The sequence below is a fragment of the Elephantulus edwardii genome, unplaced genomic scaffold, assembly GCF_000299155.1.
Source record: "Elephantulus edwardii isolate Elephantulus edwardi_28Jun2011 unplaced genomic scaffold, EleEdw1.0 scaffold00071, whole genome shotgun sequence".
Lineage (NCBI taxonomy): Eukaryota > Metazoa > Chordata > Mammalia > Macroscelidea > Macroscelididae > Elephantulus > Elephantulus edwardii.
The window spans coordinates 15,820,808-15,846,203 of NW_006399821.1; the positions used below are offsets into that span (position 1 = coordinate 15,820,808).

Consider the following 25,396-nt stretch of genomic DNA (forward strand, 5'->3'; position numbering starts at 1 on the left):
CATTATGATAAAAAAAGAACTAGAGTGCAAGAGTGCAGTGTGTGCTTTAGACCTGACATCCCTGCTCTGAAACTTACTTGTTATAGGAGACAGAAAGCTTTAATAGCAATGAGAAAGCATACGCTGGCAAGTTGACAGAATGATAGCAACAGAACCAGAGGACTGGCATGGCACAAGACTGAGTTTTCCAAACTACAGAATGAGGAAATTGAGTGCCTTTGAACAGAGAGGCTTGCTTGAGGAGTAGAATGCCAGTCATTCATTGGGAAATAGTTTACTGACCCAAGGAGTTGAAACTGGCAGCGTTATGGGAACACTGACATTTATGTTGGCAGAGCTAAAAGAACTCTGTAACGCTTACCTGGGCAGAGTGCAGACCAAGGCCTCAAGCCTGATGGTCAGAGTCTTGCTTTCATGCATGTCTTCAAACAGGTAATCCTGACTGAATAATGGACTTCTTAGTTGTTTCAGAATCTGAATTGTAACCTCTTACTTCTCTAAGGAAGAAAGAAGAGTAGTTGGAAAATATGGGCTTGGTGATAGAAATGAGGCTGGAAATAGAATGATTGAATTTTGTATTTACAATAATTTTTTCACTTTTTCTAAAAGACACAAAAGAAAACTTTACAGGTGAATTTCACCAGATGGATTGCATAGGAATTAGAATGACCGCATTTGTGGAAGAAATCGTTGGAGAAACTCAATATCAGCCGTCAAAACTAGGCCAGGAGCAGACTGTGGGTCAGATCATCAATTACTCATACACAAGTCCAAAGGAACCAAGATAAGCTGTTGAGTCAATTCCATCGAAATTTCATGATAATCTTAAGAATATTTTTGATACATTGAACACCAATGATAGAAGACCAGATGAGTTGTGGAAAAATATCAAGGATATCATACATTTAGAAACCAAAAGATCATTAGGAGAAAGAAAAAAAACCCCTGAAATGGGTGTCAGAACAGACTCACCAGTCAATGCCAGGAAATTTGGAGGATGACTGTCTGGCCATTCCCAAGAAGGATGAACCAATTCAATGTGGAAATTATGAAAAAATATCATTGATATCACAAGCAAGCAAAATACTGCTGAAGATCATTAAAAAACAGCTGGAACAAGTACATAGGTAGGGAATTGCTAGAAGTTCAAGCAGGATTTAGAAGAGGCCATGGAACCAAGGATATCAATACCAGAAGAATGTCAATTTGTGTTTTATTGACTATGCAAATGTGTTTGAGTGTGTGGATCATGGCAAGTTGTGGCTGACACTAAAGAGAATGGGAATCCCAGAGCACTTGGTTGTTGTCATGAGAAACCTATACTTGGATCAGGAGGCTATTGTGTAAATGGAGCAGGGGGAAACGGCATGGTTTGGATTTGGGAAAGGAGTGTGTTAGGGATGTATTGTATCTCCATACTTGTTCAATCTATAGTGACCAAATTATCCAAGAAGCTGGATTCTGAAGAGAAGTGTGGCTTCAGGATTGGAAGGAGATCCATTAATAACCTGTGTTATGCACATGACACCACCTTACATGCTGAAAGTGAGGGGGATTTGAAGCACTTGTTACAGAAGATCAAAGAATGCAGCCTTCAGTATGGATTGTGGCTCAATATGAAGAAAACAAAGATTCTTACCACTGGATGAATTGGCAGTGTCATGATGGATGGAGAAGAGATTGAAACTGTCAACAGCTTCATCTTCCTTGGACCCACAATTAACATCTTTGGTATGAGCAGTTAGGAAATAAGGAGACACATGGCACTGGGAAAATCTGCAGTTCGGGACCTTTCCAAACTATTAAGAAGTAGTGATGTCAGTTTGGGGATTAAGGTGCTTCTGATTCAGGCCATGGTTTTTCTGATTGCTAGCTATGCATCTGAGAGCTGGGCAATGAATAAGGATGACAGAAAAATAATTGATGCCTTTGATCTGTGAGCTGTGATATTGGAGAAGAGCACTAAACATCCCAAAGATGGCCAAGAGAATGAATATATATGTCTTGGAGAGAGTGTAGCCAAAGTGCTCATTGGAGGAAAGAATGATGGGCATATTGCTAGGAGATGCTATTCCATGGAGATGGATATGGTGTTGGGAAGGGTGGAGGGTTAGTGAAGGAGTGGAAGACCCTCAACCAGGTGGATTGACGAGATGACTGCTGCAATGGGATTTTGTGTGTCAGGAAGTGTGAGGCTGGTGCAGGACAGAACAGGGTTCAGATCTTTCGTTCATAGGGTTGCTATGAGTCATACTCAACCTGATAGTACCTAACAACAACAACAACAACTTCTCTAATAAAACCCATAAATATACTTATTGTCAGTGAATTTTATGTGATCATTGTAAAACATTGTTGACCCTAATGGGAGGATTCTTGGTGTCTGAATAAGTAGAACTTTGGAGCACAGGGAAGAGGCATTTCTGACCTAACAAAAACTAGCCTTCGGTGCTGCTGTTACTGCGAATCTTGATTGTCTTCATTTTTGAAGTTAGAGTATTAGATACCACCTCCCTGCTTACTCCATTTCTACACTGACTGCCTAACTCTTATGGAGATTTCTGAAAATGGAGATAATACTACCAAAAGGAGACATAAACCCAAAGTCCAGAAATAAAAAACAGATCATTTTGTTATGTTACGTTGAGTTGCCTGTGACTCATAGCGACTCTGTGTACAACAGTCTTAAGCCTTGCTCTATCTTGTACCAATTTTATTGTCTCTGACATACCTAAGTAGATCAGATGTGAGGAAAAGATCTGAGACAATTACTAAAATAATCTGAAAGAGATGAAATGCTGAAATTTGAGAAGATAAAAGTATTTCATTGAACAAATGGATTTCCTCAAATGTGTATTTAGTTAGCAGGTGGTAGAAGTGAAAAGTTGGACCACTAAGAAATAATTAAAATAGGTTATTAGAAACTGAGGAAAAGGAAGTAAAAGATTTATTAAAAAGCATATACTTACTTATGCAGCAAGGTGGCTAAAATCTGGATTCTATGTGTATGTGAGTTTGTATTATGAAAAGCTAGTTTGTATAGTGAAAGCTAGTGAGACCAGGAAAAGGGCAGCAAAATTTAAGGACTGGCCATAGAATATTTGAATCCTCTAAATGTTCCTCTGTGATATGAGTGAATAAAACATTCACTCTAAGCATCTCATGGACCATCTAGCAGAAGGCAATATCTTTGTTCTTAAATGGCAATTGTAAAAATGATGTCTCTCTAATGTCTTATAATTATTTTTCCCCTTGCTGTCAAAGGTTACTTAGATTTTATTTATTAAGCATACACCACTATAATGAACCATTTAACACTTTCATTTTTCAAGTCTTTAAGAAAACAAAAATCCTCACCTCTGAACCAATCAGCAGCATCCTGATAGATGGAAAAAGAGGAACGTTGCTAATAATTTTGTCTGGATTAGACCCATAGTCAACACTACTAGCACCAGCAGTCAAGAGATAAAAAAGACTTGAGAGATACTAGAGGGCATCATACTGAGTGAACAAATTAAGTGTCATAATCTGTGTTATTCAGATGACACAACCCTGCTTGCTGTGGAAGGTCAAGGACTACAGCCTTCAATGGATTGAGGCTCAATATCAAGGAGACAAAAATTCTCATTACTGTGCCAATTGGCATAATCAGGATGCATGGTGAAGAGATTGAGATTGTTCACAGCTTTAGTTTGCTTGGCTCCACGGTCAACACTCTTGGCACCAGTAGCCAGGAAATTAAAAGACGTATTGCGATGGGAAAGTCCTGTTAGGGACCTCTCCAAAGTACTGAAGAGCAATGGTGTCCCTCTGGAGATTAAGTGCGTCTGATACAGGCCATGCTCTTTGCAATCACTTGTTATGCATCAGAGAGTTGGACAGGATAGAAGGAGAATTGATGCTTTTGAGCTGTGGTGCTGGAGAAGAGTATTGAATGTATCATGGACTGTTAGCAAAACAAACAGGTTCATCCTGGAGAGGGTTAAACGGGCGGCTCCTTGAAGGCAAGGATTCTGAGGCTTTGTCTGACATACTTTGGACATATTTCAAGGAGAGGGACATCATGTTTGGGAGGGTGGAGGGACAGAGCAGGAGGGGAAGACCCCCTATGAGGTAGATTGATTCAGTGACTGGGGTAATCAGGGTGGATGTGTCTGAGACAGTGAGATTGGCACAGGACAGAGCAGAGTTTAGGTCTGTTGTACATAGGGTCACTATTGAGTTACAGGCTACTCGATGGCACATAAAAACCACAACAACTAGGATAAATACTGTAAAAACAGAAGGATAACTAGTAAAACATTTATGGGAGTACAAGGGGGAAGGGGCGCAAACAGATAGGTGAGGGTGGGTAAAGGGGAAAATTATAGGATTACACAATTTGATGGGTGGAGGGAGGGTAAAGGAAATGGGAAAGATCTGGCAGGGATCTGGAAAGACAGGATAATGATGGGCATGATTTAATGGTGATTGATTTTTTTAAACATAATGAGAATTGTACTTGAATCAATATGAATGAAGGATAGTGAGAAATTCAATGTATACAAATTTTGCTTGCAAACCAATATGAAATTTGTTTAAAAATGAAATTGGTCAATTTGTGGTTGTTTATAAGTAAGCTTTGACAATTTTACCATCAAATATAATAACAAATTAAGAATTGATAAAATGATATTAAAAAATGTTAAAAGATGAGTCACTTTGGGAAAATCTGCTATCAAAGAATTTTCCAGAATGTTAAAGAGCAATCATGGCAGTCTAAAGTCTAAAGTGTGCCTGATCCAAATCATGGTCTTCTCAACTGCTTGCTATGCATCTGAGAGTAGTCAACAACATGTCACATAATAAAAATCAGTAAAACTATAAATGGCCTATGTTATAAAATCTTACTCTTGAGGCTTGTAAGTTATATCTAGTGAGAATGTTAATTTTCGTTATATTTAGTTTGGATCTTTATTCTTGTGCCCAAGAAAAATAATATTCTTCTTAGGTGCTACTGAGTATGAAACATAGTGACCCAATGAACAACAATTCTGAACTTTGTCCTAGTTTGCACCACCCTCATCATCTCTGACATACTTGAAGTCATTGCTACAGTCCCAATGTCAATCCATCTCACTAAGGGTCCTCCTTTTCTTCACCAACATTTCACTTTTCCAAGCACAATGTCTCTTTCTAAGGAATAGACACATTTGAGCTGTGGTGTTAGAGAAGATCACTGAGCATCCCATGGGTGGCTAAAAGAACAGAGATATATCTTGGAGATGCTGTAGCAAGAGTATCTTTGAAGGAAAGAATGATGAGGCTTCTCCTCACATTCTTGGGGCATGTTGCTAGGATGTGTCATTCCTTGGAGAAGGACATGATACTAGGATGGTTGGAGGGTCAATGAAGGAATAGAAGACCCTCAGCAAGGTGGATTGGCATGATGACTGCCACAATGGGGGTCTAGTGTGTCAGGAAGTGTGAGGATGGAGTAGGCTAGGACAGGGTCCAGAGCTCTTATCCAGTGGGTCGCTAGGCGTCGTACTTGACTCAATGGTACCAAACAACAACACCCCAATATGTGTGAACTCAACTCGTCCATGATCCTCATTAGTATGGTTGTATGTAATGATGTTATCATTCCCATGTTGTGATATGATGTAATCAGCCAATCAGTTGAAAGGAGATTGTGGAAAGTGGCCTGCATCACATTTTATCTGACAATAGGTAAAAGGAGAGAGAATATAGGAGAAATCTGACTTACACACACACACACACACACACACACATTTGGAGTGGAATGTGTCCTTTTTCTCAGGATCCCTGCACTAAAACCATCCTAGACCCAGGAGAATGCTGACGAGAAGACACATAAGATGCGCAAGGAATGCCAAGTCTACAGATACTCAGAGTAGAGAAAAACATTCTCCTGGACTTTACATAGATAAAGCCTTTCTCCAAGGCTGGAACCTTAAATTTGGACTTCTGACTTAAACTATGAGAGGATAAATTTCTGTTTTGCTTGTTGGCTTTTAAAAAGCTTTTTAGTGTAATTTGAATGAAAGATTAACTAGCAGAATTGTTTTCCATTCAACAAATCATGCATACTGTGCTTCGTGACATTATAATTCCCATATTGTAATAGCGTTCTTTATTTTTTACTTCTTGATGTCTTAGCCTTATCATTGGGCAAATTCTGTCTTTATATTAATGTGGTTGGTTATTCTGTGGAGTGCATTCTTCCATGGTGTTACTGATTACCTTAGCAGTCTGTTGTTTTGATTGGAAGTTGTGACCAGGTGATTTCAGTTCCAAGCCTGAATACTCTTGGAGGTTCCACCAATCTCTAACCTAACGATAAACCTGGTCTTATAATTTTTGAGTTTTGTTTCGGATTTCTGCCTTATTCTGTCAAGGACCATCCACTGTGATCTTTTTTTTGCGATATGCAGATGATACAACCCTGCTTGTTGAAACTGAGGAGGACCTGAAGTGCTTGCTGCAGAGGGTCAAAGACTGCAGCCTCCAATATGGATTGAGGCTCAATGTCAACAAGAAGAAGATTCTCAACACTGGGACAATTGGTAGCATCAGGATGGATGGTGAAGAGATTGAGTTTGTTCACAGCTTCAGTTTGCTTGTCTCCATAGTCAACACTCTTGGCACCAGTATCCAGGAAATTAGAAGACATATTGCCAGGGGAAAGTCTGCTGTTAGGGACCTCTCCAAAGTACTGAAGAGCAATGGTGTCTCTTTGAAGACTAAGGTGCATCTGATACAGGCCATGGTCTTTGCTATTACTTGTTACGCATCAGAGAGTTGGACAATGACCAAGGAGGATAAAAGGAGAATTGATGCCTTTGAGCTGTGGTGCTGGAAAAGACTATTGAGGGCATCATGGACTGTCAGGAAAATAAACAGATTCATCCCGAAAAGGGTCAGACAGGGCTGCTCCTTGGAGGCAAGGATTCTAAGGCTCCGTCTAACATACTTTGGACATGTTGCAAGAAGGGACAGGTCCTTGGAGAGGGACACCATGCTTTGTAGAGTGGAGGGACAGCGCAGAAGGAGAAGGCCCCTATGGAGTGGATTGATTCAGTGATTGGGGTAATCAGGATGGATATATTGGAGACGATGTGACTGGCACTGGACAGAGTAGAGTTTAGGGCTGTTGTACATAGGGTCACTATGAGTCACAAGTGACTAGACGGCACATAACAACAACAACAACAATTGCAGTGGTAGCAGGCTCTGTCTAGATCTTCTCGGTCTCAAGGTGATGGAGCCTGAAGTATTTGTTTTTCATTCATCCTGTGGGTTGTGTTTGATTTAGTTTATTCCTTTTTGTTCCAAATAGGGAGAAACCAAGAGTTACACCTCAGATGGCTCTGTGAAAGCTTTTAAGACCCCAGTTGTAACTTACCATTGCAGGATGCAGAATATAATTTTTATTGACTATATTATGCCAGTTGAACTTGATGTCCCCCATGAGTATAGTCCTGCACTCTCAGGCCCAGTAATTTCCTCCATAGTGTCTGGTTAGGGCTGAACATTTGAATTTTGTAAATGATAAAACATATGAATCCAAGTTTATTTGTTATTTCTTTTTATGTCAGGCAGTGAGAAGCACTTGCTTCTTACTTTATGGTTCCATACTCTTATCTTAGGCTTCACATGTTGTAGTTGACCTTGATGACCAGACTTACTGACTTCAGGTTAGCTGATGACCACTCTACCAGGCTGAGATTAGTTTTAAGGCCAACATTACTAGTTCTGAATAGTACCAGCCTCTCGTTTGGTTAGTTTCAGTCTTAGTCACAGAATCTCTAGCTAATAATATTTCTAGTATGCAGAGAAAAACCTCTGTTTTACCCTTTTAAAAAGAAATGTTGAATGTAAAAAGGCTTAGTAAAACACAAACTTTTGAAAGTGTAGTGGTTTTCCCCCTTTCAGGTGATTAAGACAAAAAAACCCAAAATACCAAAAACTCCAAAACAAAACAACCAACCATGAAGGAGTTGATGATGCTGACCACTGTATCTTACATCTGTTTGTGAAAATGTAAATTGTCATTGCCCTTTCTGCAGGGCAATTATCAAATGAGGATACAAGCTGCTTTCATCTCACCTCCAGCATTACAATGAGGAGGTAGCTTTCAGTACCTTATCTCTTCTATACTTCTGAAACAAAGTTCACTTAAGGCATTGCTATTGTCACTCTCCAGACTGCATCTCAAGTGTAAGCCTAGTCCATTGAGATCATATGACTCATTCAACCATTGTTTCCCGAATATTTATTGTGTTGTGCAAACTGTGGGAGTTCTGGTGGTGGTGTGATTAAGCCATTTGTCTATTAATCACAAGGTTGGGAGTTCAAGCCCACCTGTTGATTCATAGGAGAAAGAGGTAGCAGATGGTTCCTATAAATATTGTTGTTGTTATGTGCCATCAAGTTACCTGTGACTCATAGAGACCCTATGTACAACAGCCCTAAACCCTGCTCTATCCCTTGTCAATCATATTGTCTCCAACACACCTATCCCTATTACCCCAGTGGCTGCATCAATCCATCTCATCAAGCATCTTTCTCTCCTGCACTGTCCCTCTACCTTCCCAAGCATGACGTCCCTCTCCAAGGACTGATGGCACCTTGCAACATGTACAAAGTATGTCAGACAAAGCTTCAGAATCCTTGCCTCCAAGGAGCAGTGTGGCTTCACCCTCTCCAGCATGAACTTGTTTGTTCTCCTAGCAGGCCATGGTCTATTTAATACTCTTCTTAAGCACCACAGCTCAAAGGTATCAACTCTCCTTCTATCTTCCCTTGTCATTGCCCAGCTCTCTGATGCATAGCAAGTAATTGCAAAGACCGTGGCCTGTATCAGGCAAACCTTAGTTTCCAGACTGAAATCGTTGCTCTTCAGTACTTTGGAGAGGTCTCTGGCAACAGATTTTCACAATGCAATTTGTCTTTTAATTTCTTGACTGCTGATACGAAGAGTGTTGATTGTAGAGCAAAGCAAATTGAAGCTGTCAACAATCTCAATCTCTTCATCATCTATCACAATTCTGAAAATCAGCCCAGTGGTAAGAATCTTTTTTTTCTTGATGTTGAGCTTCAATCCATATTAAAGTCTGCTGTCCTTGACCTTTTGCAGCAAGCCCTTCATGTCTTCCCCAGTTCCAGCAAGCAAGGTTGTGTCATTTCTGCATAGTGCAGATTGTTGATGAGTCTACCTCCACTCTTGGTGTGACACTTCTAGTAGAGACTTGAAAACTCTATGGGTTAGTTCTACCCCGTCCTACAGGGCCACTATAAGTTGGAATGACTCAAAAGTTGTGGATGTGTACAAACTGCAACACGCAAGCCTAGTCTTGTCTCTGCTCTTACGGAGCTTATACTCTAGTGATGAATTGTTGTTATGTGCCTGAGACTCATGTAACAACCATATGTACAACAGTCCTAAACCCTGCTCTATTCTGTGGCAATCTTATTGTATCTAGTGATGAATAATCACAAATAAAGAGGGAAAGACACATATTGGATAGTGGAGTTTCCTTCTCTCCTTGACTAATTATCTAATGAATCTGGGCATTTCAGACTAATAATACACCATTTATACTCATGAAATCTCTATGGATTAAAAAAATATACTGGTTCCAAGTTATCTAGTTAATTGCCTTAGCTACTGATTTTGGTTCCAGGCAAGTAGCCTTATTGGGAATCTCAATTTGTGTGATTCTATTAGGCATTTCTTTGCTTCTGCCACCAAGAGCTTTTTAATGTGAGGCATGTTAAAGTTTACTAACATTTACATTCTACTTGTGTGCATGCAAATCCTCGTTCTGCTCTTTTCAGTGTGACATGCACCTATCCTTTCTGGTCCTCAGGATTTTTGTTGTTTTGTTTTTTGTTGTTGTTGTTTTTAAATAGAATTGGATGTTTAGAGTTCTTCTGATTAACAAATGATAGAACATTTCTTTTTCATAGTTTCCTAGAGTTTTCCACCCTGATTCAACATTCCACCACCACCTTTCCCTTGGTGCTGGCAAATCCTAAATCCACTAAATATGTAATTTTATGTAGACATGTGCTTAGGCACACATTTTTTTTATTTTGGATGTTTCTTTATCAGGTTATATGAAAATATTTGCTCTTTAATTTCACCAAGAATGTAAACATGTGAAGTTAAATGTTTATTTGTTTTCTTTTGCTCTATCACCCAAACTGATTGTTTTACTAATAGTTTCATATGTAGATAAAAGAATTCTTTAGTGGTCCAACAAGTTTGGGCTCTTTAAAGGAATAAACTACCATTTAGGCCCACTTACTAGCTTCTTTTCACTACACACAAAGATTGAGGGCCTGAACTGTCTGACTGAATCCGTTTTCTCTTTCAGTTTTGCTTGTGTGGAAGTAACCTCACCTCTGAGCTCCAACATGGCTAATCCCGGGGATGTCCCACTGGGAACATGGCAAAAAGAGAGGAGTGCCGCCAACAGACTGGAGAGTTTTAATGGTGCTGGTGCCTGCGCCATTACCCAGAACATGCAGGTTAATGTGGAGGAAGGAGAGTAACTGTTAGAGGCAGCAAAGCAAACCCAACAACACCTATTAGAAAGAACAGTCATGCAGCATACTGCATTAGAAAGTAGGGTTAAGGGTCAGAAAAAGCACAGAATCCCTTACTTTCCCTGCCTCCAGTCAAAGAAGCCATCTTAGAGACAGAGACTAAAGAATAGCAATAGAATGAATGTTGAATTAATTTATTAGACATGCTCCCACACTGTGCCCTGGTCCAGGGTTCCCTAATGAGTTTTTCTCAGCCCTATTTAGCTATCTGCAGAACTTCTTCACAGCAAGGTCAACAAATCACACTGGCATAAAGATAGGATCTTGTGGTAGAAGTCAAGAGTTCTGTTGCCAAGTTTCAGTCAGCTTTTTGTAAATTATCAAGCACATGCAAGTAACTATCATAAAGCAAACTATTGAGTTTAGAGAGACATAGATACAATTCTACGTTTCTTTTCAAAGGTACAATGTATAATATATATCCAGAAGCTTTCATGAAAAGATGGAATTTGGCATAAGTCTTAAAGAATTTAAAAGATTTTCCCAAGTAGACATTGAGAGAGTAATGTATAAATAGCGAAAGAAAATGAGAGGCTGGGAAGTTAGAGGGTATTTGGAAAATAATAATAGTATAGTGTGGTCATTTATTTGGATTGAAACTCAATATGAAGAAGGCAAATATTCTCACCACTGGGCCAAGTGGCAGCACCATGATGGATGGAGAAGAGATTGAAGTTGTTAACTGTTACAGCTTGCTTGGCTCCATGATCAACACTCTTGGCACCAGCAGTCAGGAAATCAAAAGATGAATTGCACTAGGAAAATCTACTCCAGAATACTGAAAAGCAACAATGTTAGTCTAGAGACTATGGTGCATCTAATTCAGGCCATGGTCTTTGTAATTACTTGCTATGCATCAGAGTACAATGACTAAGGATGACAGAAGAAGAATCAATGCCTTTGAGTTGTGGTATTGAATAAGAGTACTGAATATCCTGTGTTGTTTTTATGTGCTATTGAGTCATCTGTGACCTATAGTGACCCTATATACAGCAGCTCTGAACCCTGCTTTGTCCAGAGCAAGTGTCATTAATTCTAGCACACCAATGCCCATTGCTCCAGTGACTGTATCAGTCCATCTTATCTGTGATCTTTCTCTCTGGCACTTTTCCTCCACCCTTCTGAGCATGATGTCCTTCTCCAAGGACTGGTCTCTCCTGGCCATGTGCCCAGAGTATGTGAGATGGAGTTTAGAAATCCTAGCCTCCAAGGAGAAACTTGGTTTCACCCTCTCCAAGACAGATCTATTTTGTTTTCTTGACAGTCCATGATATGTTCAAAACTCTTCTTCAAAACCACAATTTGAAGACATCAATTCTTCTTCTGCCATCTTTAGTCATTGTCCAGTTCTCTGATGCCTAGCAAGTAATTTAGATGACCATGGCCTGGATCAGGCCCACCTTAGTCTCTAGACTGACATTGTTGCTTTTCAGTACTCTGGAGAGGTCTCTGACAGCAGATTTCCCCAGTGCAATTTGTCTTTTGATTTCTTGACTGCTGGTGCCAAGTGTGTTGATTTGTGGGGCTGAGCAAGCTGAAATTGCTAACAACCTCAATCTCTTCTCCATCAATCATGGTGCTACCCTTTGTGAGAAACTTTGTATTCTTAATGTTGTGCTTCAATCCATATTGAAGACTACAGTTCCTGACCTTCTTCAGCAAGTGCTTCAGGTCCTCTGTAGTTTCAGCAGACAGGGCTGTGTCATTTGCATAATGTAGGTTGTTGATGAGTCTTCCTCCAATCCTGTTGTCACACTCCTCCTCATAAAGCCCTGCTTCCAGAATGATCTGTTCTGCACACAGATTGAAAAGGTAGGGAGACAGAATGCATCTCTGATGTACTCCTTTCCTGATTTTGAACCATATACATTGGGAATATTCCATAAATTAAAAAAAAAATCCCCCAGTTTTGTTTTGGAAAAGAGAAGCCAGAGTACTTCTTAGAGGCAGTGATAACTAAGCTTCATTTCACATACTTTGGGCATGATTCTAAGACAGGCTATTCCTTGGAAAGAGACATCATACTTGGAAAGGTGGAGAGTCAACTAAAGAGACAACACTGTCAATGAGATGGATTGACACAGTGACTGCAGCAATAAATTTGAGTATGTTAGACATAATGAGGATGGCATAGGATAGGACAGGTTTCAGGCATGTTGTTCATAAGGTTGCTATGAGTCATTCTCAACTAAATGACACCTGAAAATAATAAAAACCTAGTCAGACCCAGATAGCTGGAGAATAGAAAATACTGTGGAAATTATCATGCATTTCATTGCCCTGTCTCCCTCCATATAAGCCCCCACAGCCTCTGCCAAAGGGAGGCAGATTTGGGAAGTTCATACCCCTGTAAAACTTTTGTGTACCTCACTTCAACTTCTGTCTCCAAGAGTAGTTTTTTTTTGGCTACAGTAATGAAGTATATTAACTTTTTATTCTCCAGTAAAAGCCAGAATACAGAGCCCAGCCCCTGAGTCTCCTTTGTTGCCATATGTTTCAGGGCCCACCAGCACTTCTTAGTCTCTAGTTCACAGCAGTGCTTATTCTCTCTCCATCTCTCAAGCTCAGCCAATGGAGCTTCCACGTGCTTCCTTTTCGATACTTTTCCCAGTTGTGTCTAGGAGCACAGAGGTCCGCTAGAACTGGATATTCTTCCTATATTCTACTGCTCTTAGGCAAACCTCTGGAATCTCACATAGTTCTTAGCAATCTGCCCTGCAGGGTTTCCACTACCAATCTCACACTCTGCTGTGTGTCCCTTCTATGGGTGAATTGCTCCCATGCAAGAGTAGCTTCTTGACTGGCCTTGTGCCTTCTTTGTACAAAATTTGTACTTAGGAATTTTGGCATGGATGTCTTAAAGAACTAGGAATGAAACTTGTAAAAGGAGCCGATACAATGTGAGGGTAAGAGTCTGACTTCTACATGCTTGATAAAGGGGAACTTTCCCATTAATAATATTCATGTTTTTGTTGTTGTTGCTTACTGTTGAGTCAGAACTGACCCATGGCTGACCCTCCAGCAGATTTTCAGGGACAGCTAATTGTATGGGACAATATTGCCCATCCTTCTCCTGTGAAAAAGCTGGTGGATTCAAACTGTGTATCTTTATGTAGAACATGCTATTTCTTACCATTAAGCCATTAATTGTACATGTGTTTGGAAGCAGGAATGGCATCCACTTCCTCGACAACATGCCTCTGGAAACTCTATGAATTTTGATGAATGTCAATAGTTGCAGAGGGGTTTCAGGCCTTTTGCTCATAGGGTCACTCTGAGTCATGCTCGACTCAAAGGCAATTGACAACAACAAGAACAGAATGTGTGTGTGTGTGTGTGTGAGTGACAATAAATTCAGTTGCTTCCCTAGCACTATGAAAATTGATTAGGCAAATCTTTCCTCTCAGACACCACAGACAGGGGGAAAGCAAGCAGTAGTCACTGCCTTGTGATTTTGACTCTTCAAGGTTAACATGAGAATAAGAACATAAGGTGGAAGACCCAGAAAGAGATGTCCAATGATAAGCTAAATTCCTGCTTTAAGCCCAGACCAGGATTTCTGTTTCCAAATCCTTCAGAATGGCCTTGTTCTTCCCATTTTCAATTTCTCCAGCCTCCTCATTTCTTTTGTGATCTTCAAACGTCCTTCTAGTAAATTTCCTTTTCTTAAGTTCCTAAAATCAATTTTTGTTTCAGGGAACACTATTTAATCCAGTCTTGTATGAAACATTTGTCCTTGAAAGTGCTTGTACCTACATACAAATGAGTAAAGAAGGGAAATCAACTTTTGTCAAAATATGAAGCTATTTAATGAAATCTTATGGAAAACAGTTGATAGACAAGAGGAAAACATTTCACTATGGCAATATGGAGTACAAGATCCTGATCCTGGTCCAGTGGGTCAGGTTTTCTTTGGCCCTGAATATGATGAAAGGTGTATTATCCATATACATTTAAGGAAAACCTGTTAATAAAACTATTCTTCAAATATATGTACCAGCCACTAAATTAAAAGATGAAGAAATTTAGGATTTCAAGCAACTTTTGCAGTCTGAAATTAATCAAACATGCAATGAAGATGCACCACTGTCTGTTTGCCGGTAGGAGCGGCAACACCCTGACAGGGGTAAGCATGATGGAGACACACCACTCTGGGAGTACTTCAGAGAGCCAACTCAACTTTATTGGGGGCTGCTGTATATACAGGCAAGTAAACAGAAAGGCAGGATAGGGTAGGCTTGTAGATGTGGGGCATGTGTATCAGATAGGAGAACCTCAGCTCAGTGTAGACCACTCCCAGCTCAACAGATGTGGCAGCCATCTTTCCAGGTGGCAAGCTTCCTCAAGCCAGAACAGTCAAATAGAGGAGAGCTTTCTTGATCCCATATTAAGGGCTGTTGGGTCAGATATGCTTGCACATATCTGGAGCTAGGCGATCTACCCTGGCCAGAGGTCCCTTCTTCTTCCCCAACATTCCCCAATAAAGATGTATTACTAATAACTGGTGACTGGAATGCAAAGTTGGAAACAAAGAAAGACTGGTAGTTGGTAAATACAGATATGGTGAAAAAAATGCCCATGCTCACCTATACATGAACAAAGAAGTAGTTGTCTGAATAACACAAGGGAACAGAGAAAGGTTTAAAATCAGGAAAGATGTACATCCTGGTCATAGCTTTTCTCCATATGTATACAATCTGTATGCTGAGAAAATCATTCAAGAAATTGGATTATATGAAGATGTAGCATCAGGGTGGGAGAAAAACTCATCGACAGCCTGTATTATGCAGATGACACAACTTTGCTTGCTGAAAGATAAAAGACTTTTTAACATTTGTTCCAGAAATCAAAGACTGCAACCTTCAATAGGGATCACATCTCAAAATCAAGGAAACAAAAATCCTCACCTTTAAACTAAGAAGCATGATAATAGATGGATTAAAAAAACCCCTAAAGTTATCAGTGGTTTAATTTGACAGATTCACAATCAGCACCCCTGGCAATAGTCATAAAAAAATGAAAAGGTGTGTTATTTTGGGAAAGTCTGCTGTCAAGGACATCTCCAAAGTGCTAAAGAGCACTGAGGTCAGTTTAAGGTGCACTTGAGCTAAGCAATGTTCTTTTAAATAACTTCCTGTACATGTGAAATCTGGGCAATGAATAAGGATGATGGAAGAATAATTAATATCTTTGAGTAGTGGTGTTGGAGAAGAGTATTGAATAATAAAAGGAAGGATGATGAAACCTGATCTCACATACTTTGAGCATGTTTTCAGGAGGGAGCAGGCCTTGGAAAATGACATAATGTTGGGAATGGTGTAAGGACAGAGAAAGATAGGATGACAATCAACAAGATGGATTGAGCAAGTGACTGTATTAATGGGCTCAAGTATATCAGAGACGGTGAGGATGGCACATGATAGGGCAGGGTTCAGGTCTGTTGTCCACAGGGTCACTGTGAGTTGTGGTCAACTAGATGTCACCTAAATGCAACAACAACAACAACAATATATTTCAGAATACTTGGTAAATAAGTCCTTTTTATTAATCACTATATATTTTTTCTCCCAGTTTTTTTTCATTAACTAAGAAACATTGTTCAAACTTTTCTCCTCCATAATCCTCTTTGGTATATTGAGTCTTTAATAAAAAGCAAGTATTTCTCTTTTTTATCATTTTCTTTTCTGCAATTTCAGCAAATACAACCAGATTGCTATCAAAATAAAAATATAAATTCAGGTTATTTCTTCCCCAGAGATGGTCTATAAACATTATCCGTGGGAAGAGACAGAATGAACTTGATGAAAGATTAAGATCTGGGGAAGGTATGAAGTAGAGAAAGAACAAGAAGTGCAGGTGATCTGATTTTAAGGATTTAGAAAAAAGAGATTGTGTGCTGAGTACAATTTAAGTTTACTGAGTGATTTACACAGACTAAGTAAGCGTTTAAAGAAAAGACTATCTTATCGATGTTTTATGTGAGTTGTTTCATATAAAAAAGTGAATTTACATTATGAACTTGGAAAATCTGTATCATGACCCTGTTTTCCTTCCATTCTATAAAGAAGATTCTCAGTATCTATCTGCATTATACATTGCTGGTACTGACTCCACACTCCTCCCACCATTACTTTCAGGAATCTCTCATAGCTGAATCTCAAGTGGGTTTCTGAGCTACAAATCATATGGGAGAAGATTGCAGCTGGTGCATTCGAACCACCAGGGAGTGATGGCCTTTGGTTAACAGCACAACTTCATATGTACTATACCACCAGAGCAGTGGGTACTACAGATGCTTTTTATTACCCAAAACTGAGTTCAAAAGCATTTCAGCATGTATTTTATGATCTTCTGTCTATTCTTTTCTATATCATCCTAGTTAGAAAATGTCACACACCCTGAATAATGGAAATTAGAGCTGAAAGGGGCCTTTAAAAACTGCCCAATCATATGGGAAGACTGGTTGTTCAATGCATACATCCTTTCTAGTGCATTCCTCACTCACAAGTTCTCAGAGAGCCTCCTTTTGAACATCTTCAGGTCAGTTGTCTGGAAGAACTAAAGTCATGGATTCCTAGGGTTCTAATGATTTTCTTCATTCGTACTTATTTTTAATCTTCATTTCTGTTTAATTTCTCTAGAGTCATATAGAAGAAATAAAAATTTCCTTCTAAACAACACTTCTCTTTCCAAGATAGCTGCTGATCTTTCCCAAATTTTCCTGTTTGGTAGGTAAAATATTTGACATCATCTCTATAGGAGATGTACAACTGTGAATAAGCAGCAAAGATGAACTGGTGTCTGGTCTTCAGCCTTACCACTTTTAGATACCAGCTGTGTGAAAATGGCAAAACTATCAGTAAAATGAAATAAGATTTCAACTTCATAAGGATGCTTTAAAGATCCATATACTTAAAATTGTTCACCTGGAAATAAAATACTGACCAAGACAGAAACTCCCAGTCTCTGAAAAACTACTTTCTTTAGAGGAAGACAGACAAAACCTGAAGTATAGAGAAGGTTCATTGATGAAAGAACTATGAGGAGAAAGAAAGCGGAAAAAAAAGAGAAGGTGGTTTGGTGTTCACACTGTAAAATAAGAATTGGATGGCATTGTCTATATGGTGATACTTTGTAGCCTGTAGAGAAGTTCAGATAGAGACATTTCTGCAGCATAATTCCAACTCTTTCAGACAAGTGAGTTTTCTTTGGCTGTATTAATTTTGTCTATTTCTTCCTTACTGGTAGATTTCCAGAACTGTGTCTACCACCTTAGATGGTATTCAGTTAGTTCAAAGGATTACATTTATTTTTAATAAATTTTTTATTTTATACTAGTTTATTTAACAAAGTTCATATAGATTGTTTTTTACTCCAGATCTTTACCATTTTCTTTACCCACTCCTTTTTCTACCCATCAAATTGTGCAACCTTAGGATTATCCTCCTGTCCATCTTCAACCCTCTGCTAGTAACTTCCCCACCTTGGATCCTCATACACATTTTACTAGTTAGCTTTCTATATCTAAAATAAGGATTTTATACACTATTTGTCCTTATAAGACTGAATTAGCTCACTTAGTATAATTTTCTCGTCCCAAGTTATGTACTGATTTTCAAAACCACTGCTTCTACGTGCTGTATAGTATTCCATCACGTAAATGTACCATACTTTCTCAATCTATTTAATTGTGGTTAGACATTTGGGCTGTTTCCATGTTCTTGTGATGGTGAATAATGCTGCTATGAACATTGGTGTACAAATCTCCAATGGATTATGTTTATTTTGTCCTATTATTTTAGGTACATCACAATCAGTAAAATTCTAATAAATTTCTACTTTATTTCATATTTGAGTACATGCAACATTGTCCCTGGGATGTTTACTCAGAGATTAAGCAGTAAAACAATCTTTAAGAATGTAGGTGGCAGCTTTACATACTCTGATCTCAGCAATGCGAGGTCTTCCTGCTTCTAACCCCATCAATTCACCAAAACGATTTTTTTTAAGAGAGATACAAAAGAAGAGTTGAGATGTTTAAAACGAATGAAATTTTCTGGTAGCCTCGCAGAGAAAAATCTCTCGAGCAAAAGATTTCCAAGACAATTTATGAAAATTTTCTGCTTTAAGTCAACAGTATGGCTATAGCCCAAAGATGGTGTTATGTTAAGTGTTATCGAGTCTGACCTGTAGCAACCCTATGAACAACGGATTAGAATGCTGTCCTATCCTGTAACAACTGCACACTTCCTGATACACTAGAACCTATTGCAGCAGTAACCGTGGTTGAGGGCCTTCTTCTCCTAAGTAGAACCTTCACTCTTTGAACCATGAATGTTCCTCTCCAAGGAACAGACTCTTTTAGCAACCTTTTAAAGTTTGTGAAGCTTTATTATCTTTGCCTCCAAAAAGCTCTCTAGCTCCACTTTCTGCAAGACATATTTCTTGGCTCTTTTGACAGTACATAGGAAGGATATTTAGTACTCTTCCTCAACACCACAGCTCAAAGGTACCAATTCTTCTTCTATCATCCTTATTCACTATTCAGCTCTCAGATGAATAGCAAGTGATAGGAAAGACTGTTGTCTGATCAGACACACTTTAGTCCTCAAATTAACATTATTGCTCTTCAATGATTTGAAAGGTCCTTGACTATAGACTTTCCTTGATTTCTTAACCACTAGTGCCAACTATGTTGATTCTGGATCCAAGAAAGATGAAGTTGTTAGTGTCAGTCTTTTCTCCATCTATCATGATATTGCCTGTCTGTCCAGTTTTAATAATTTTTGGTTTTTGATGGTGAGATGTAATCCATATCAAAGACTGTCTTCTTTGATCTTATGCAACAAGCACTTCAGGTACTCTTCACTTTCAGCAATCAAGGTTATGTCATCTGCATAACATAGGTTACTGATGAGTCTTCTTCTGATCTTAACATCACATTCTTCTTTATAGAGTCCATCTTCTTGAAGAATTTGCTCAGCATACAGTTTGAATAGGTATGGAGAGATGATAATACCCTGACATACTCTTTTATTAATTTTAAACTGTGTAGTGTTTCCTAGCTGTGTTTGCACAATAGCCTCTTTGTCTAGATATAGGTTTTACATGAGTACAATTAAGTGTTCTGGGATTCCCATTCTTCTCAATATTAGTCATAACTTGGTATGATTCGCACAGTCAATGCCTTTTTATGCTTTTGCATAATCAATAAAACATAAATAGGCATTCTTGTAATATTCTTTAGTTTCATCCAGGATTCATTTGATATCCCTGGTGCTTCTTTTACATCCTGCTTGAATTTCTGGAAATTCCCGATCAATATACTGTTCATATCCTATCAAATCTTGGGGCCTTACTTTTTGCCAGTGCCTTCATTGCAGCTTCCTCTTCCTCCTTCACTACAATTGGCTCCTGTTCATGTAATACTTGAGTGAATTTTTGTTGCAGTCACTATGTTTTTGGTGTTTTTTTTTTAATTTTTTTTTACAGAGGTTTTGGACTTCCATTCATTCATTGCCACAATTTTCTCCCTGCCCACCCCTCCCCACCAGCTCACTTCCCCCTCCGAAGAGAGGAAAAAGAAAGAAAGAAAAAAAAAATTCCTTCATTATATTAATTCCACTTGTCTCTCATAGTGGGTATAAAAAAACCCCAACCCTATAACTATAGAAGTCAAGTACGTGATTAAATAATTGAAACATATAGAAAGGACTGAGTATCAGAGATGGTAAAGAAAGCTTACTTTTCTTGAGAAATCTAGACTAACATCAAGGCTCTGTCTTAATTAGACAGACTGTGTCCTGGCTACTTTAACTTGGAAATTCATTCAACCTTAGACCCTTTTTTATCTAAGAGAACCTGTGATTAACTGGAAAGAGTAATTTGGTAACAAATGAGTAATTAGAGTTGCTGGATACCCTAATGTGAGACATGTGAAAAATTAAATAACCTAGATAAAATTGAAAAAATTTCTTACAAACACATAGCTTCCTGGAATGAATCAAAAAGGAACATAATCCTTCAGTAGACATATAAGATGAAGATATGAGTTAAGGAATAAAAATCCTCTCAATATGAAAATTCCGGGTCCAGATGGCTCTAGCTGGTTAATTTCCACAAAACATTTAAATAAGTATGAATATTAATTTTTCACAAAATTGTATTTAGAAAATAGAAGAGAACAGGCTAAAATTTCTACCCAGTAAAAATGCAGATACCCTCAACAAAGTATTATCAGCTTGAATTCAACAGCATATAAAAAGCATTACACACCATGACAAATGGTATTTATTCCAGGAACATGAGGGTTGTTGAAACATTAGTAAATCAATCAGCACAACAAACCACATTATCAGAACAAAGAAAATTACTACATGATAATTTTAGTTTATATATCAAATTTATCTAAAAATTAAACACCTTTTTATTATTAAAAACCCCGCCCATTAAACTAGGAATAGAAGATAAATTTCTTAAATTAAAATTGATGAAAAGCCACAATTAATACTATACTTAAAAGAGAAAGGCTGAAAAATTTCTTACCAAGATCAAGAACAAGATAAGAATATCTATTTAGGACAGGATTCAAATTTGTTGTTCATGGAGTCACTATGAGACACACTGGATTTAATAACATATAACAACACAACAATTCAACATTATATTGGAAATTCTAACTAGGATAAGGGGGAGGGGAGGTAGAAAGTATCCAAATCTGACTGAAAGGAGCAAAATCATCTTTGGACCACAGACTTAATATGGATAGCATCTCAATACCAAGAAATCAAAATCCTCCCCACTAAGCTCACAGATGGAGAAAAGATTAAGGTTGTTAATGATATAATCTTGGTAGGATCCACAATCAACATTCTTGGCATCAGTAGTCAAGAAATCAAAAGATGAGCTGCAATGGGAAAAAATCTGCTGTCACTCAACAGTGCCAAACAATGATGACTAGAGACTAAGGTGTGTCTGTACCAGGCCATCATCTTTTCAAGCACTTGATACGCATCTGAGAGATGAACAGTGAATAAGGATGGCAGAAGAATTTATGTCTTTGAGTTGTAGTGCTGAATAAGAGTCTGGAACATACCATGGACTAGCAAGAGAACACACCTGGGAGAAGGAAAAGCCAGGTTGCTCCTTGGAGACAAGGATTTTGAATTTACATCCATATATTTTGAACATGCTACCAGGAGGTACTAGTCCTTGGAGAAAGACATTATGCTTGGAAGGACAGAGGGTCAGCACAGGAGAAGATGATTTGGGGAGATATGGATTGACACAGTGACGGCGGCAATGTGGGCAGGTGTGTCAGAGATGGTGAGTTTGGCTCAGGCTAGGAGAAAATTCTTCTTGGGGTGATGGAAGTGATTTGTAATAACAGTAATATGACATATAGAAAATGTCTTCACATAGAAACAAGCATAGTGGTATTTTCTAAAATGAGAGTTTAAATTCAGTTGAACTCAATACATAAGTAACAGGTTCTGCCAAATGTAAATATACAGTGCATGTCTTTTCCATGACAAGTTAATTAATGCCACTGGACTTGAAGCACTTGCTGCAGAAGGTCAAGGACAACGGTGGATTTGAACCATGTGCCTTCAGGTTGGCCACACAGCTCCTTACCACTAGGCCACTGAGGTCTCCTGCTGGAAGGTTTTAATTCTACTGCTGGACCACCTGTTCCAACCTCATAAGCTAACAGGGAGGCCAGTAATACCATGCTCCGCATCTAAGCGCTCTTCTAAGTCATTCCCACTTATGTCACTTTTCTTCAATATACTGGATTTTCAATCCAATGTTCTTTTGTTCATGCCCACAAACAAAAACTGGAGCTGTTTTTTTTAGTGTATATTCCCAATAGTGGAATTGCTCTGTCAAACTGTACTTTTATTTCCAAATGTATTTTTTAATTGGTTTGCTTACATAGTTTGTATACATTGTTTGTCACACTGTTCTTCATTCTATGTTTCATATAGACATTCTTATGTGTTCTACTTTATAAAATTAAGCACCAGATTACTTTCCATAGTGGGTGTACCATTTTACACTCTCATCAGGAGTCAATGTTCCAATCTCTCCACAACCTGATCATAATTTGTTGTTTGCTGCTCTGTTGAACTTTGCTGTTGTTGCTGGGGTAATATGATGTCTTATAGTTGTTTTGATTTGCATCTCTCTTAGAGCTAAGGACTTCTAACGTTTCTTTGTGTTTGCTTGCCATCTGAATGTCTTCTTTGGTGAAGTGTCTGTTCATATACTGTCCCCATTTTGTGATTGGGTTGTCTAGCTTTTTCTTGTTGAGAAATGTAAAGATGAGTTCTTCATCAGATATGTGATTGCCAAATATATTTTCCAATATGTAGGTTTCCTTTTTACCCTGTTGGAGAAGTTCTTAATGTGCATAAGGATTTTATTCTTAGAAGGTCTCACCACTCAAACAGATGTATGCATACCCATGTTTATTGCCATGTTATTCACAACAGCAAAGAGATAGAAGAAACCCAAGTACCCATCAACAAACAAATGGATAGAAAAACTATGTATATTCACGCAATGGAATACCACTGAGAAATAATAAACTCGTAAAACATTACAGAACATGGGTAAACCTGGAGTACATTATACTGAGTGAAATATTTCAGTCACAAAAGGACAAATATTGCATAACATCACTGCTATGAAACAAGACTGACATGGGGGGTTGGGAGGAAACCAGGAAAAGAATGGATAGATAATGAACATTGCATTGGAACAGATGAGGGAAAGAATTGCTTGAAAGTAATATATGATTAGATAATATATGTACAGTAACAGTCCAGAATAAGAGGTCTATTACATAGTGGACTGGTTGGGGGAAGTGATGGGGATGACAGAAAATGTGTAAAAATGAATTAATGAAAATCCAACTTTTCTTTAAACTTTCGTTAAAATAACAATTTAAAAATAAGACAAAAACAACTGGCCTTGTTGACTCTAACTGGTAAGAGTCTGATGTCATCTTGGTCCTTCATTTTCCAACATTCCCTAGTACCTGCAGAGTTCGATAAATCTTCCCCACTCAGACAAAGCTTTGAAGATTCCAAAGATACTGGCAAGAAAAAGATATCTCGATAAAAGAAAAGTTAAATTAAATCAAGAAGTCCCTCTGAATTTAAATTTAAAACACGTAAGTCTTATTTTCTTCTTAATCTGTTCCTATAAAGTGTCAATATCTTGAGGAATGGATGAAATCTGACAGTTTTGTGTTGATTCTCACATTTCCCATTACACACAGCTCTCATGTCTGTCCCGAAGCAAAAATAAATTTCCCTTTTTAGGCTTTTGATGATAAAAATCTCATCTGAAGCTTCATAAATGATCCTTTATTATCTATATTAATAATGAATACCCCTGATCTTTTGCATTAATAGCACCAGATGTATTATAGATAACCTTTTGATTTAACAGCACAAACTCTGAAACAATATTAAACAGTAAAGGACTGATCTTATTGGAGTCATTGAGGTCAGAATTATAAACATTTCTTTCAGTTCTATGTGTCTATTAGATGACACTAATATCCAACAGCATATAGTCTTTTAACATGTATGTGTGTGTGTGTGTGTGTGTGTGTGCGCACGCACATGTGAGTGAGCATGCACGCGTATGTGTGAGACAAAGAGAAACTTCCTCAGAGAGAGTTCATCAAATTTTATTTTCTGTCGTCTTTGTTTTTTACATGTTTCATGTTTCTTCTTCCTTTTTCTCCCTGGTGTGAGCTGAAGCTCACAGTAAAGACAGAATTTAAAACATCCTTGCAAATTTCTTCTTAATTTCTAGTCCCCTTAGAAAAGAAAATTAATTTATCATTGCTTTTCCAACTGGAAAGATGATTTTGGTATCTGGTATAAAAAAAATGTAAATGGAAACTAAGCTATTCCTTATCCTTCTCCAGGATATATATGTATGAAGCGCTGGTGATAAGAAGTTGTGCTGCCAGTCCAAAGACAGTCCAAATCCATCAACTGCTCTGAAGAGAAATAGATGGGCAACTGCTGCCTGTGCCATTTATAGCCTCTGAAAACCTGCTGAAAGGTCAGCTATGAGTCAATTCCAATTTGACAGCACATACCAACGTATTGCTATTGTTAGTTGCTGTCAAATCAACCGTGACTCACAGTGATCCTATGGATAACAGATCTGAATCTTGTCCTGTCATGTGACACCCTCACAATCTCTGACATATACTTGAGCCCTTACTAGAGTCACTGTGTCAATTCATCTCTTTGAGGGTTCTCCTCTCTTTCACTGACCCTCCACCTTTTCAAGCATGATGCTCCTTTCCAATAAATAGCCTCTCCTAACAACATGCCCAAAGTATGTGAGACAAATGTTTATCCTCCTTTCTTCTAAGGAGTACTCTGGCTGAACTTTCTTTAAGATACAGCAGTTCAAGGTTTGGTAATCTATGGAATATTCAGTATTTTTCTCTAACACCACATCCCAAAGGAATTTTTTTTTTCTTCTTCTGTCAACCTTAATCGTTGTCCAGTTCACAGATGCATAACAACTGCATCAGGTACACGTTAGTCATTAAAATGACATAATTGCTCCTCAGGACTTTCGAAAGGTTCCTTAGAGCAGGATTTCCCAATGTGAGATATGTATGTGTGTGTGTGTGTGTGTGTGTGTGTGTGTATCTTTTGATTTCTTGACTGCTGTTATCAAGGGGTTTTGTTATGCACACACATATACAGATAAAATAAGTGTCTTCAAAACCTTAATATAT

General features: G+C 38.3%; 1 pseudogene; it reads left to right on the forward strand.

Annotated features, from left to right (window-relative positions):
* Positions 1-307: 307 nt before the first annotated feature.
* LOC102850166 overlaps positions 308-25,396 on the forward strand; it is a 92,663-nt pseudogene continuing 67,574 nt past the window's right edge.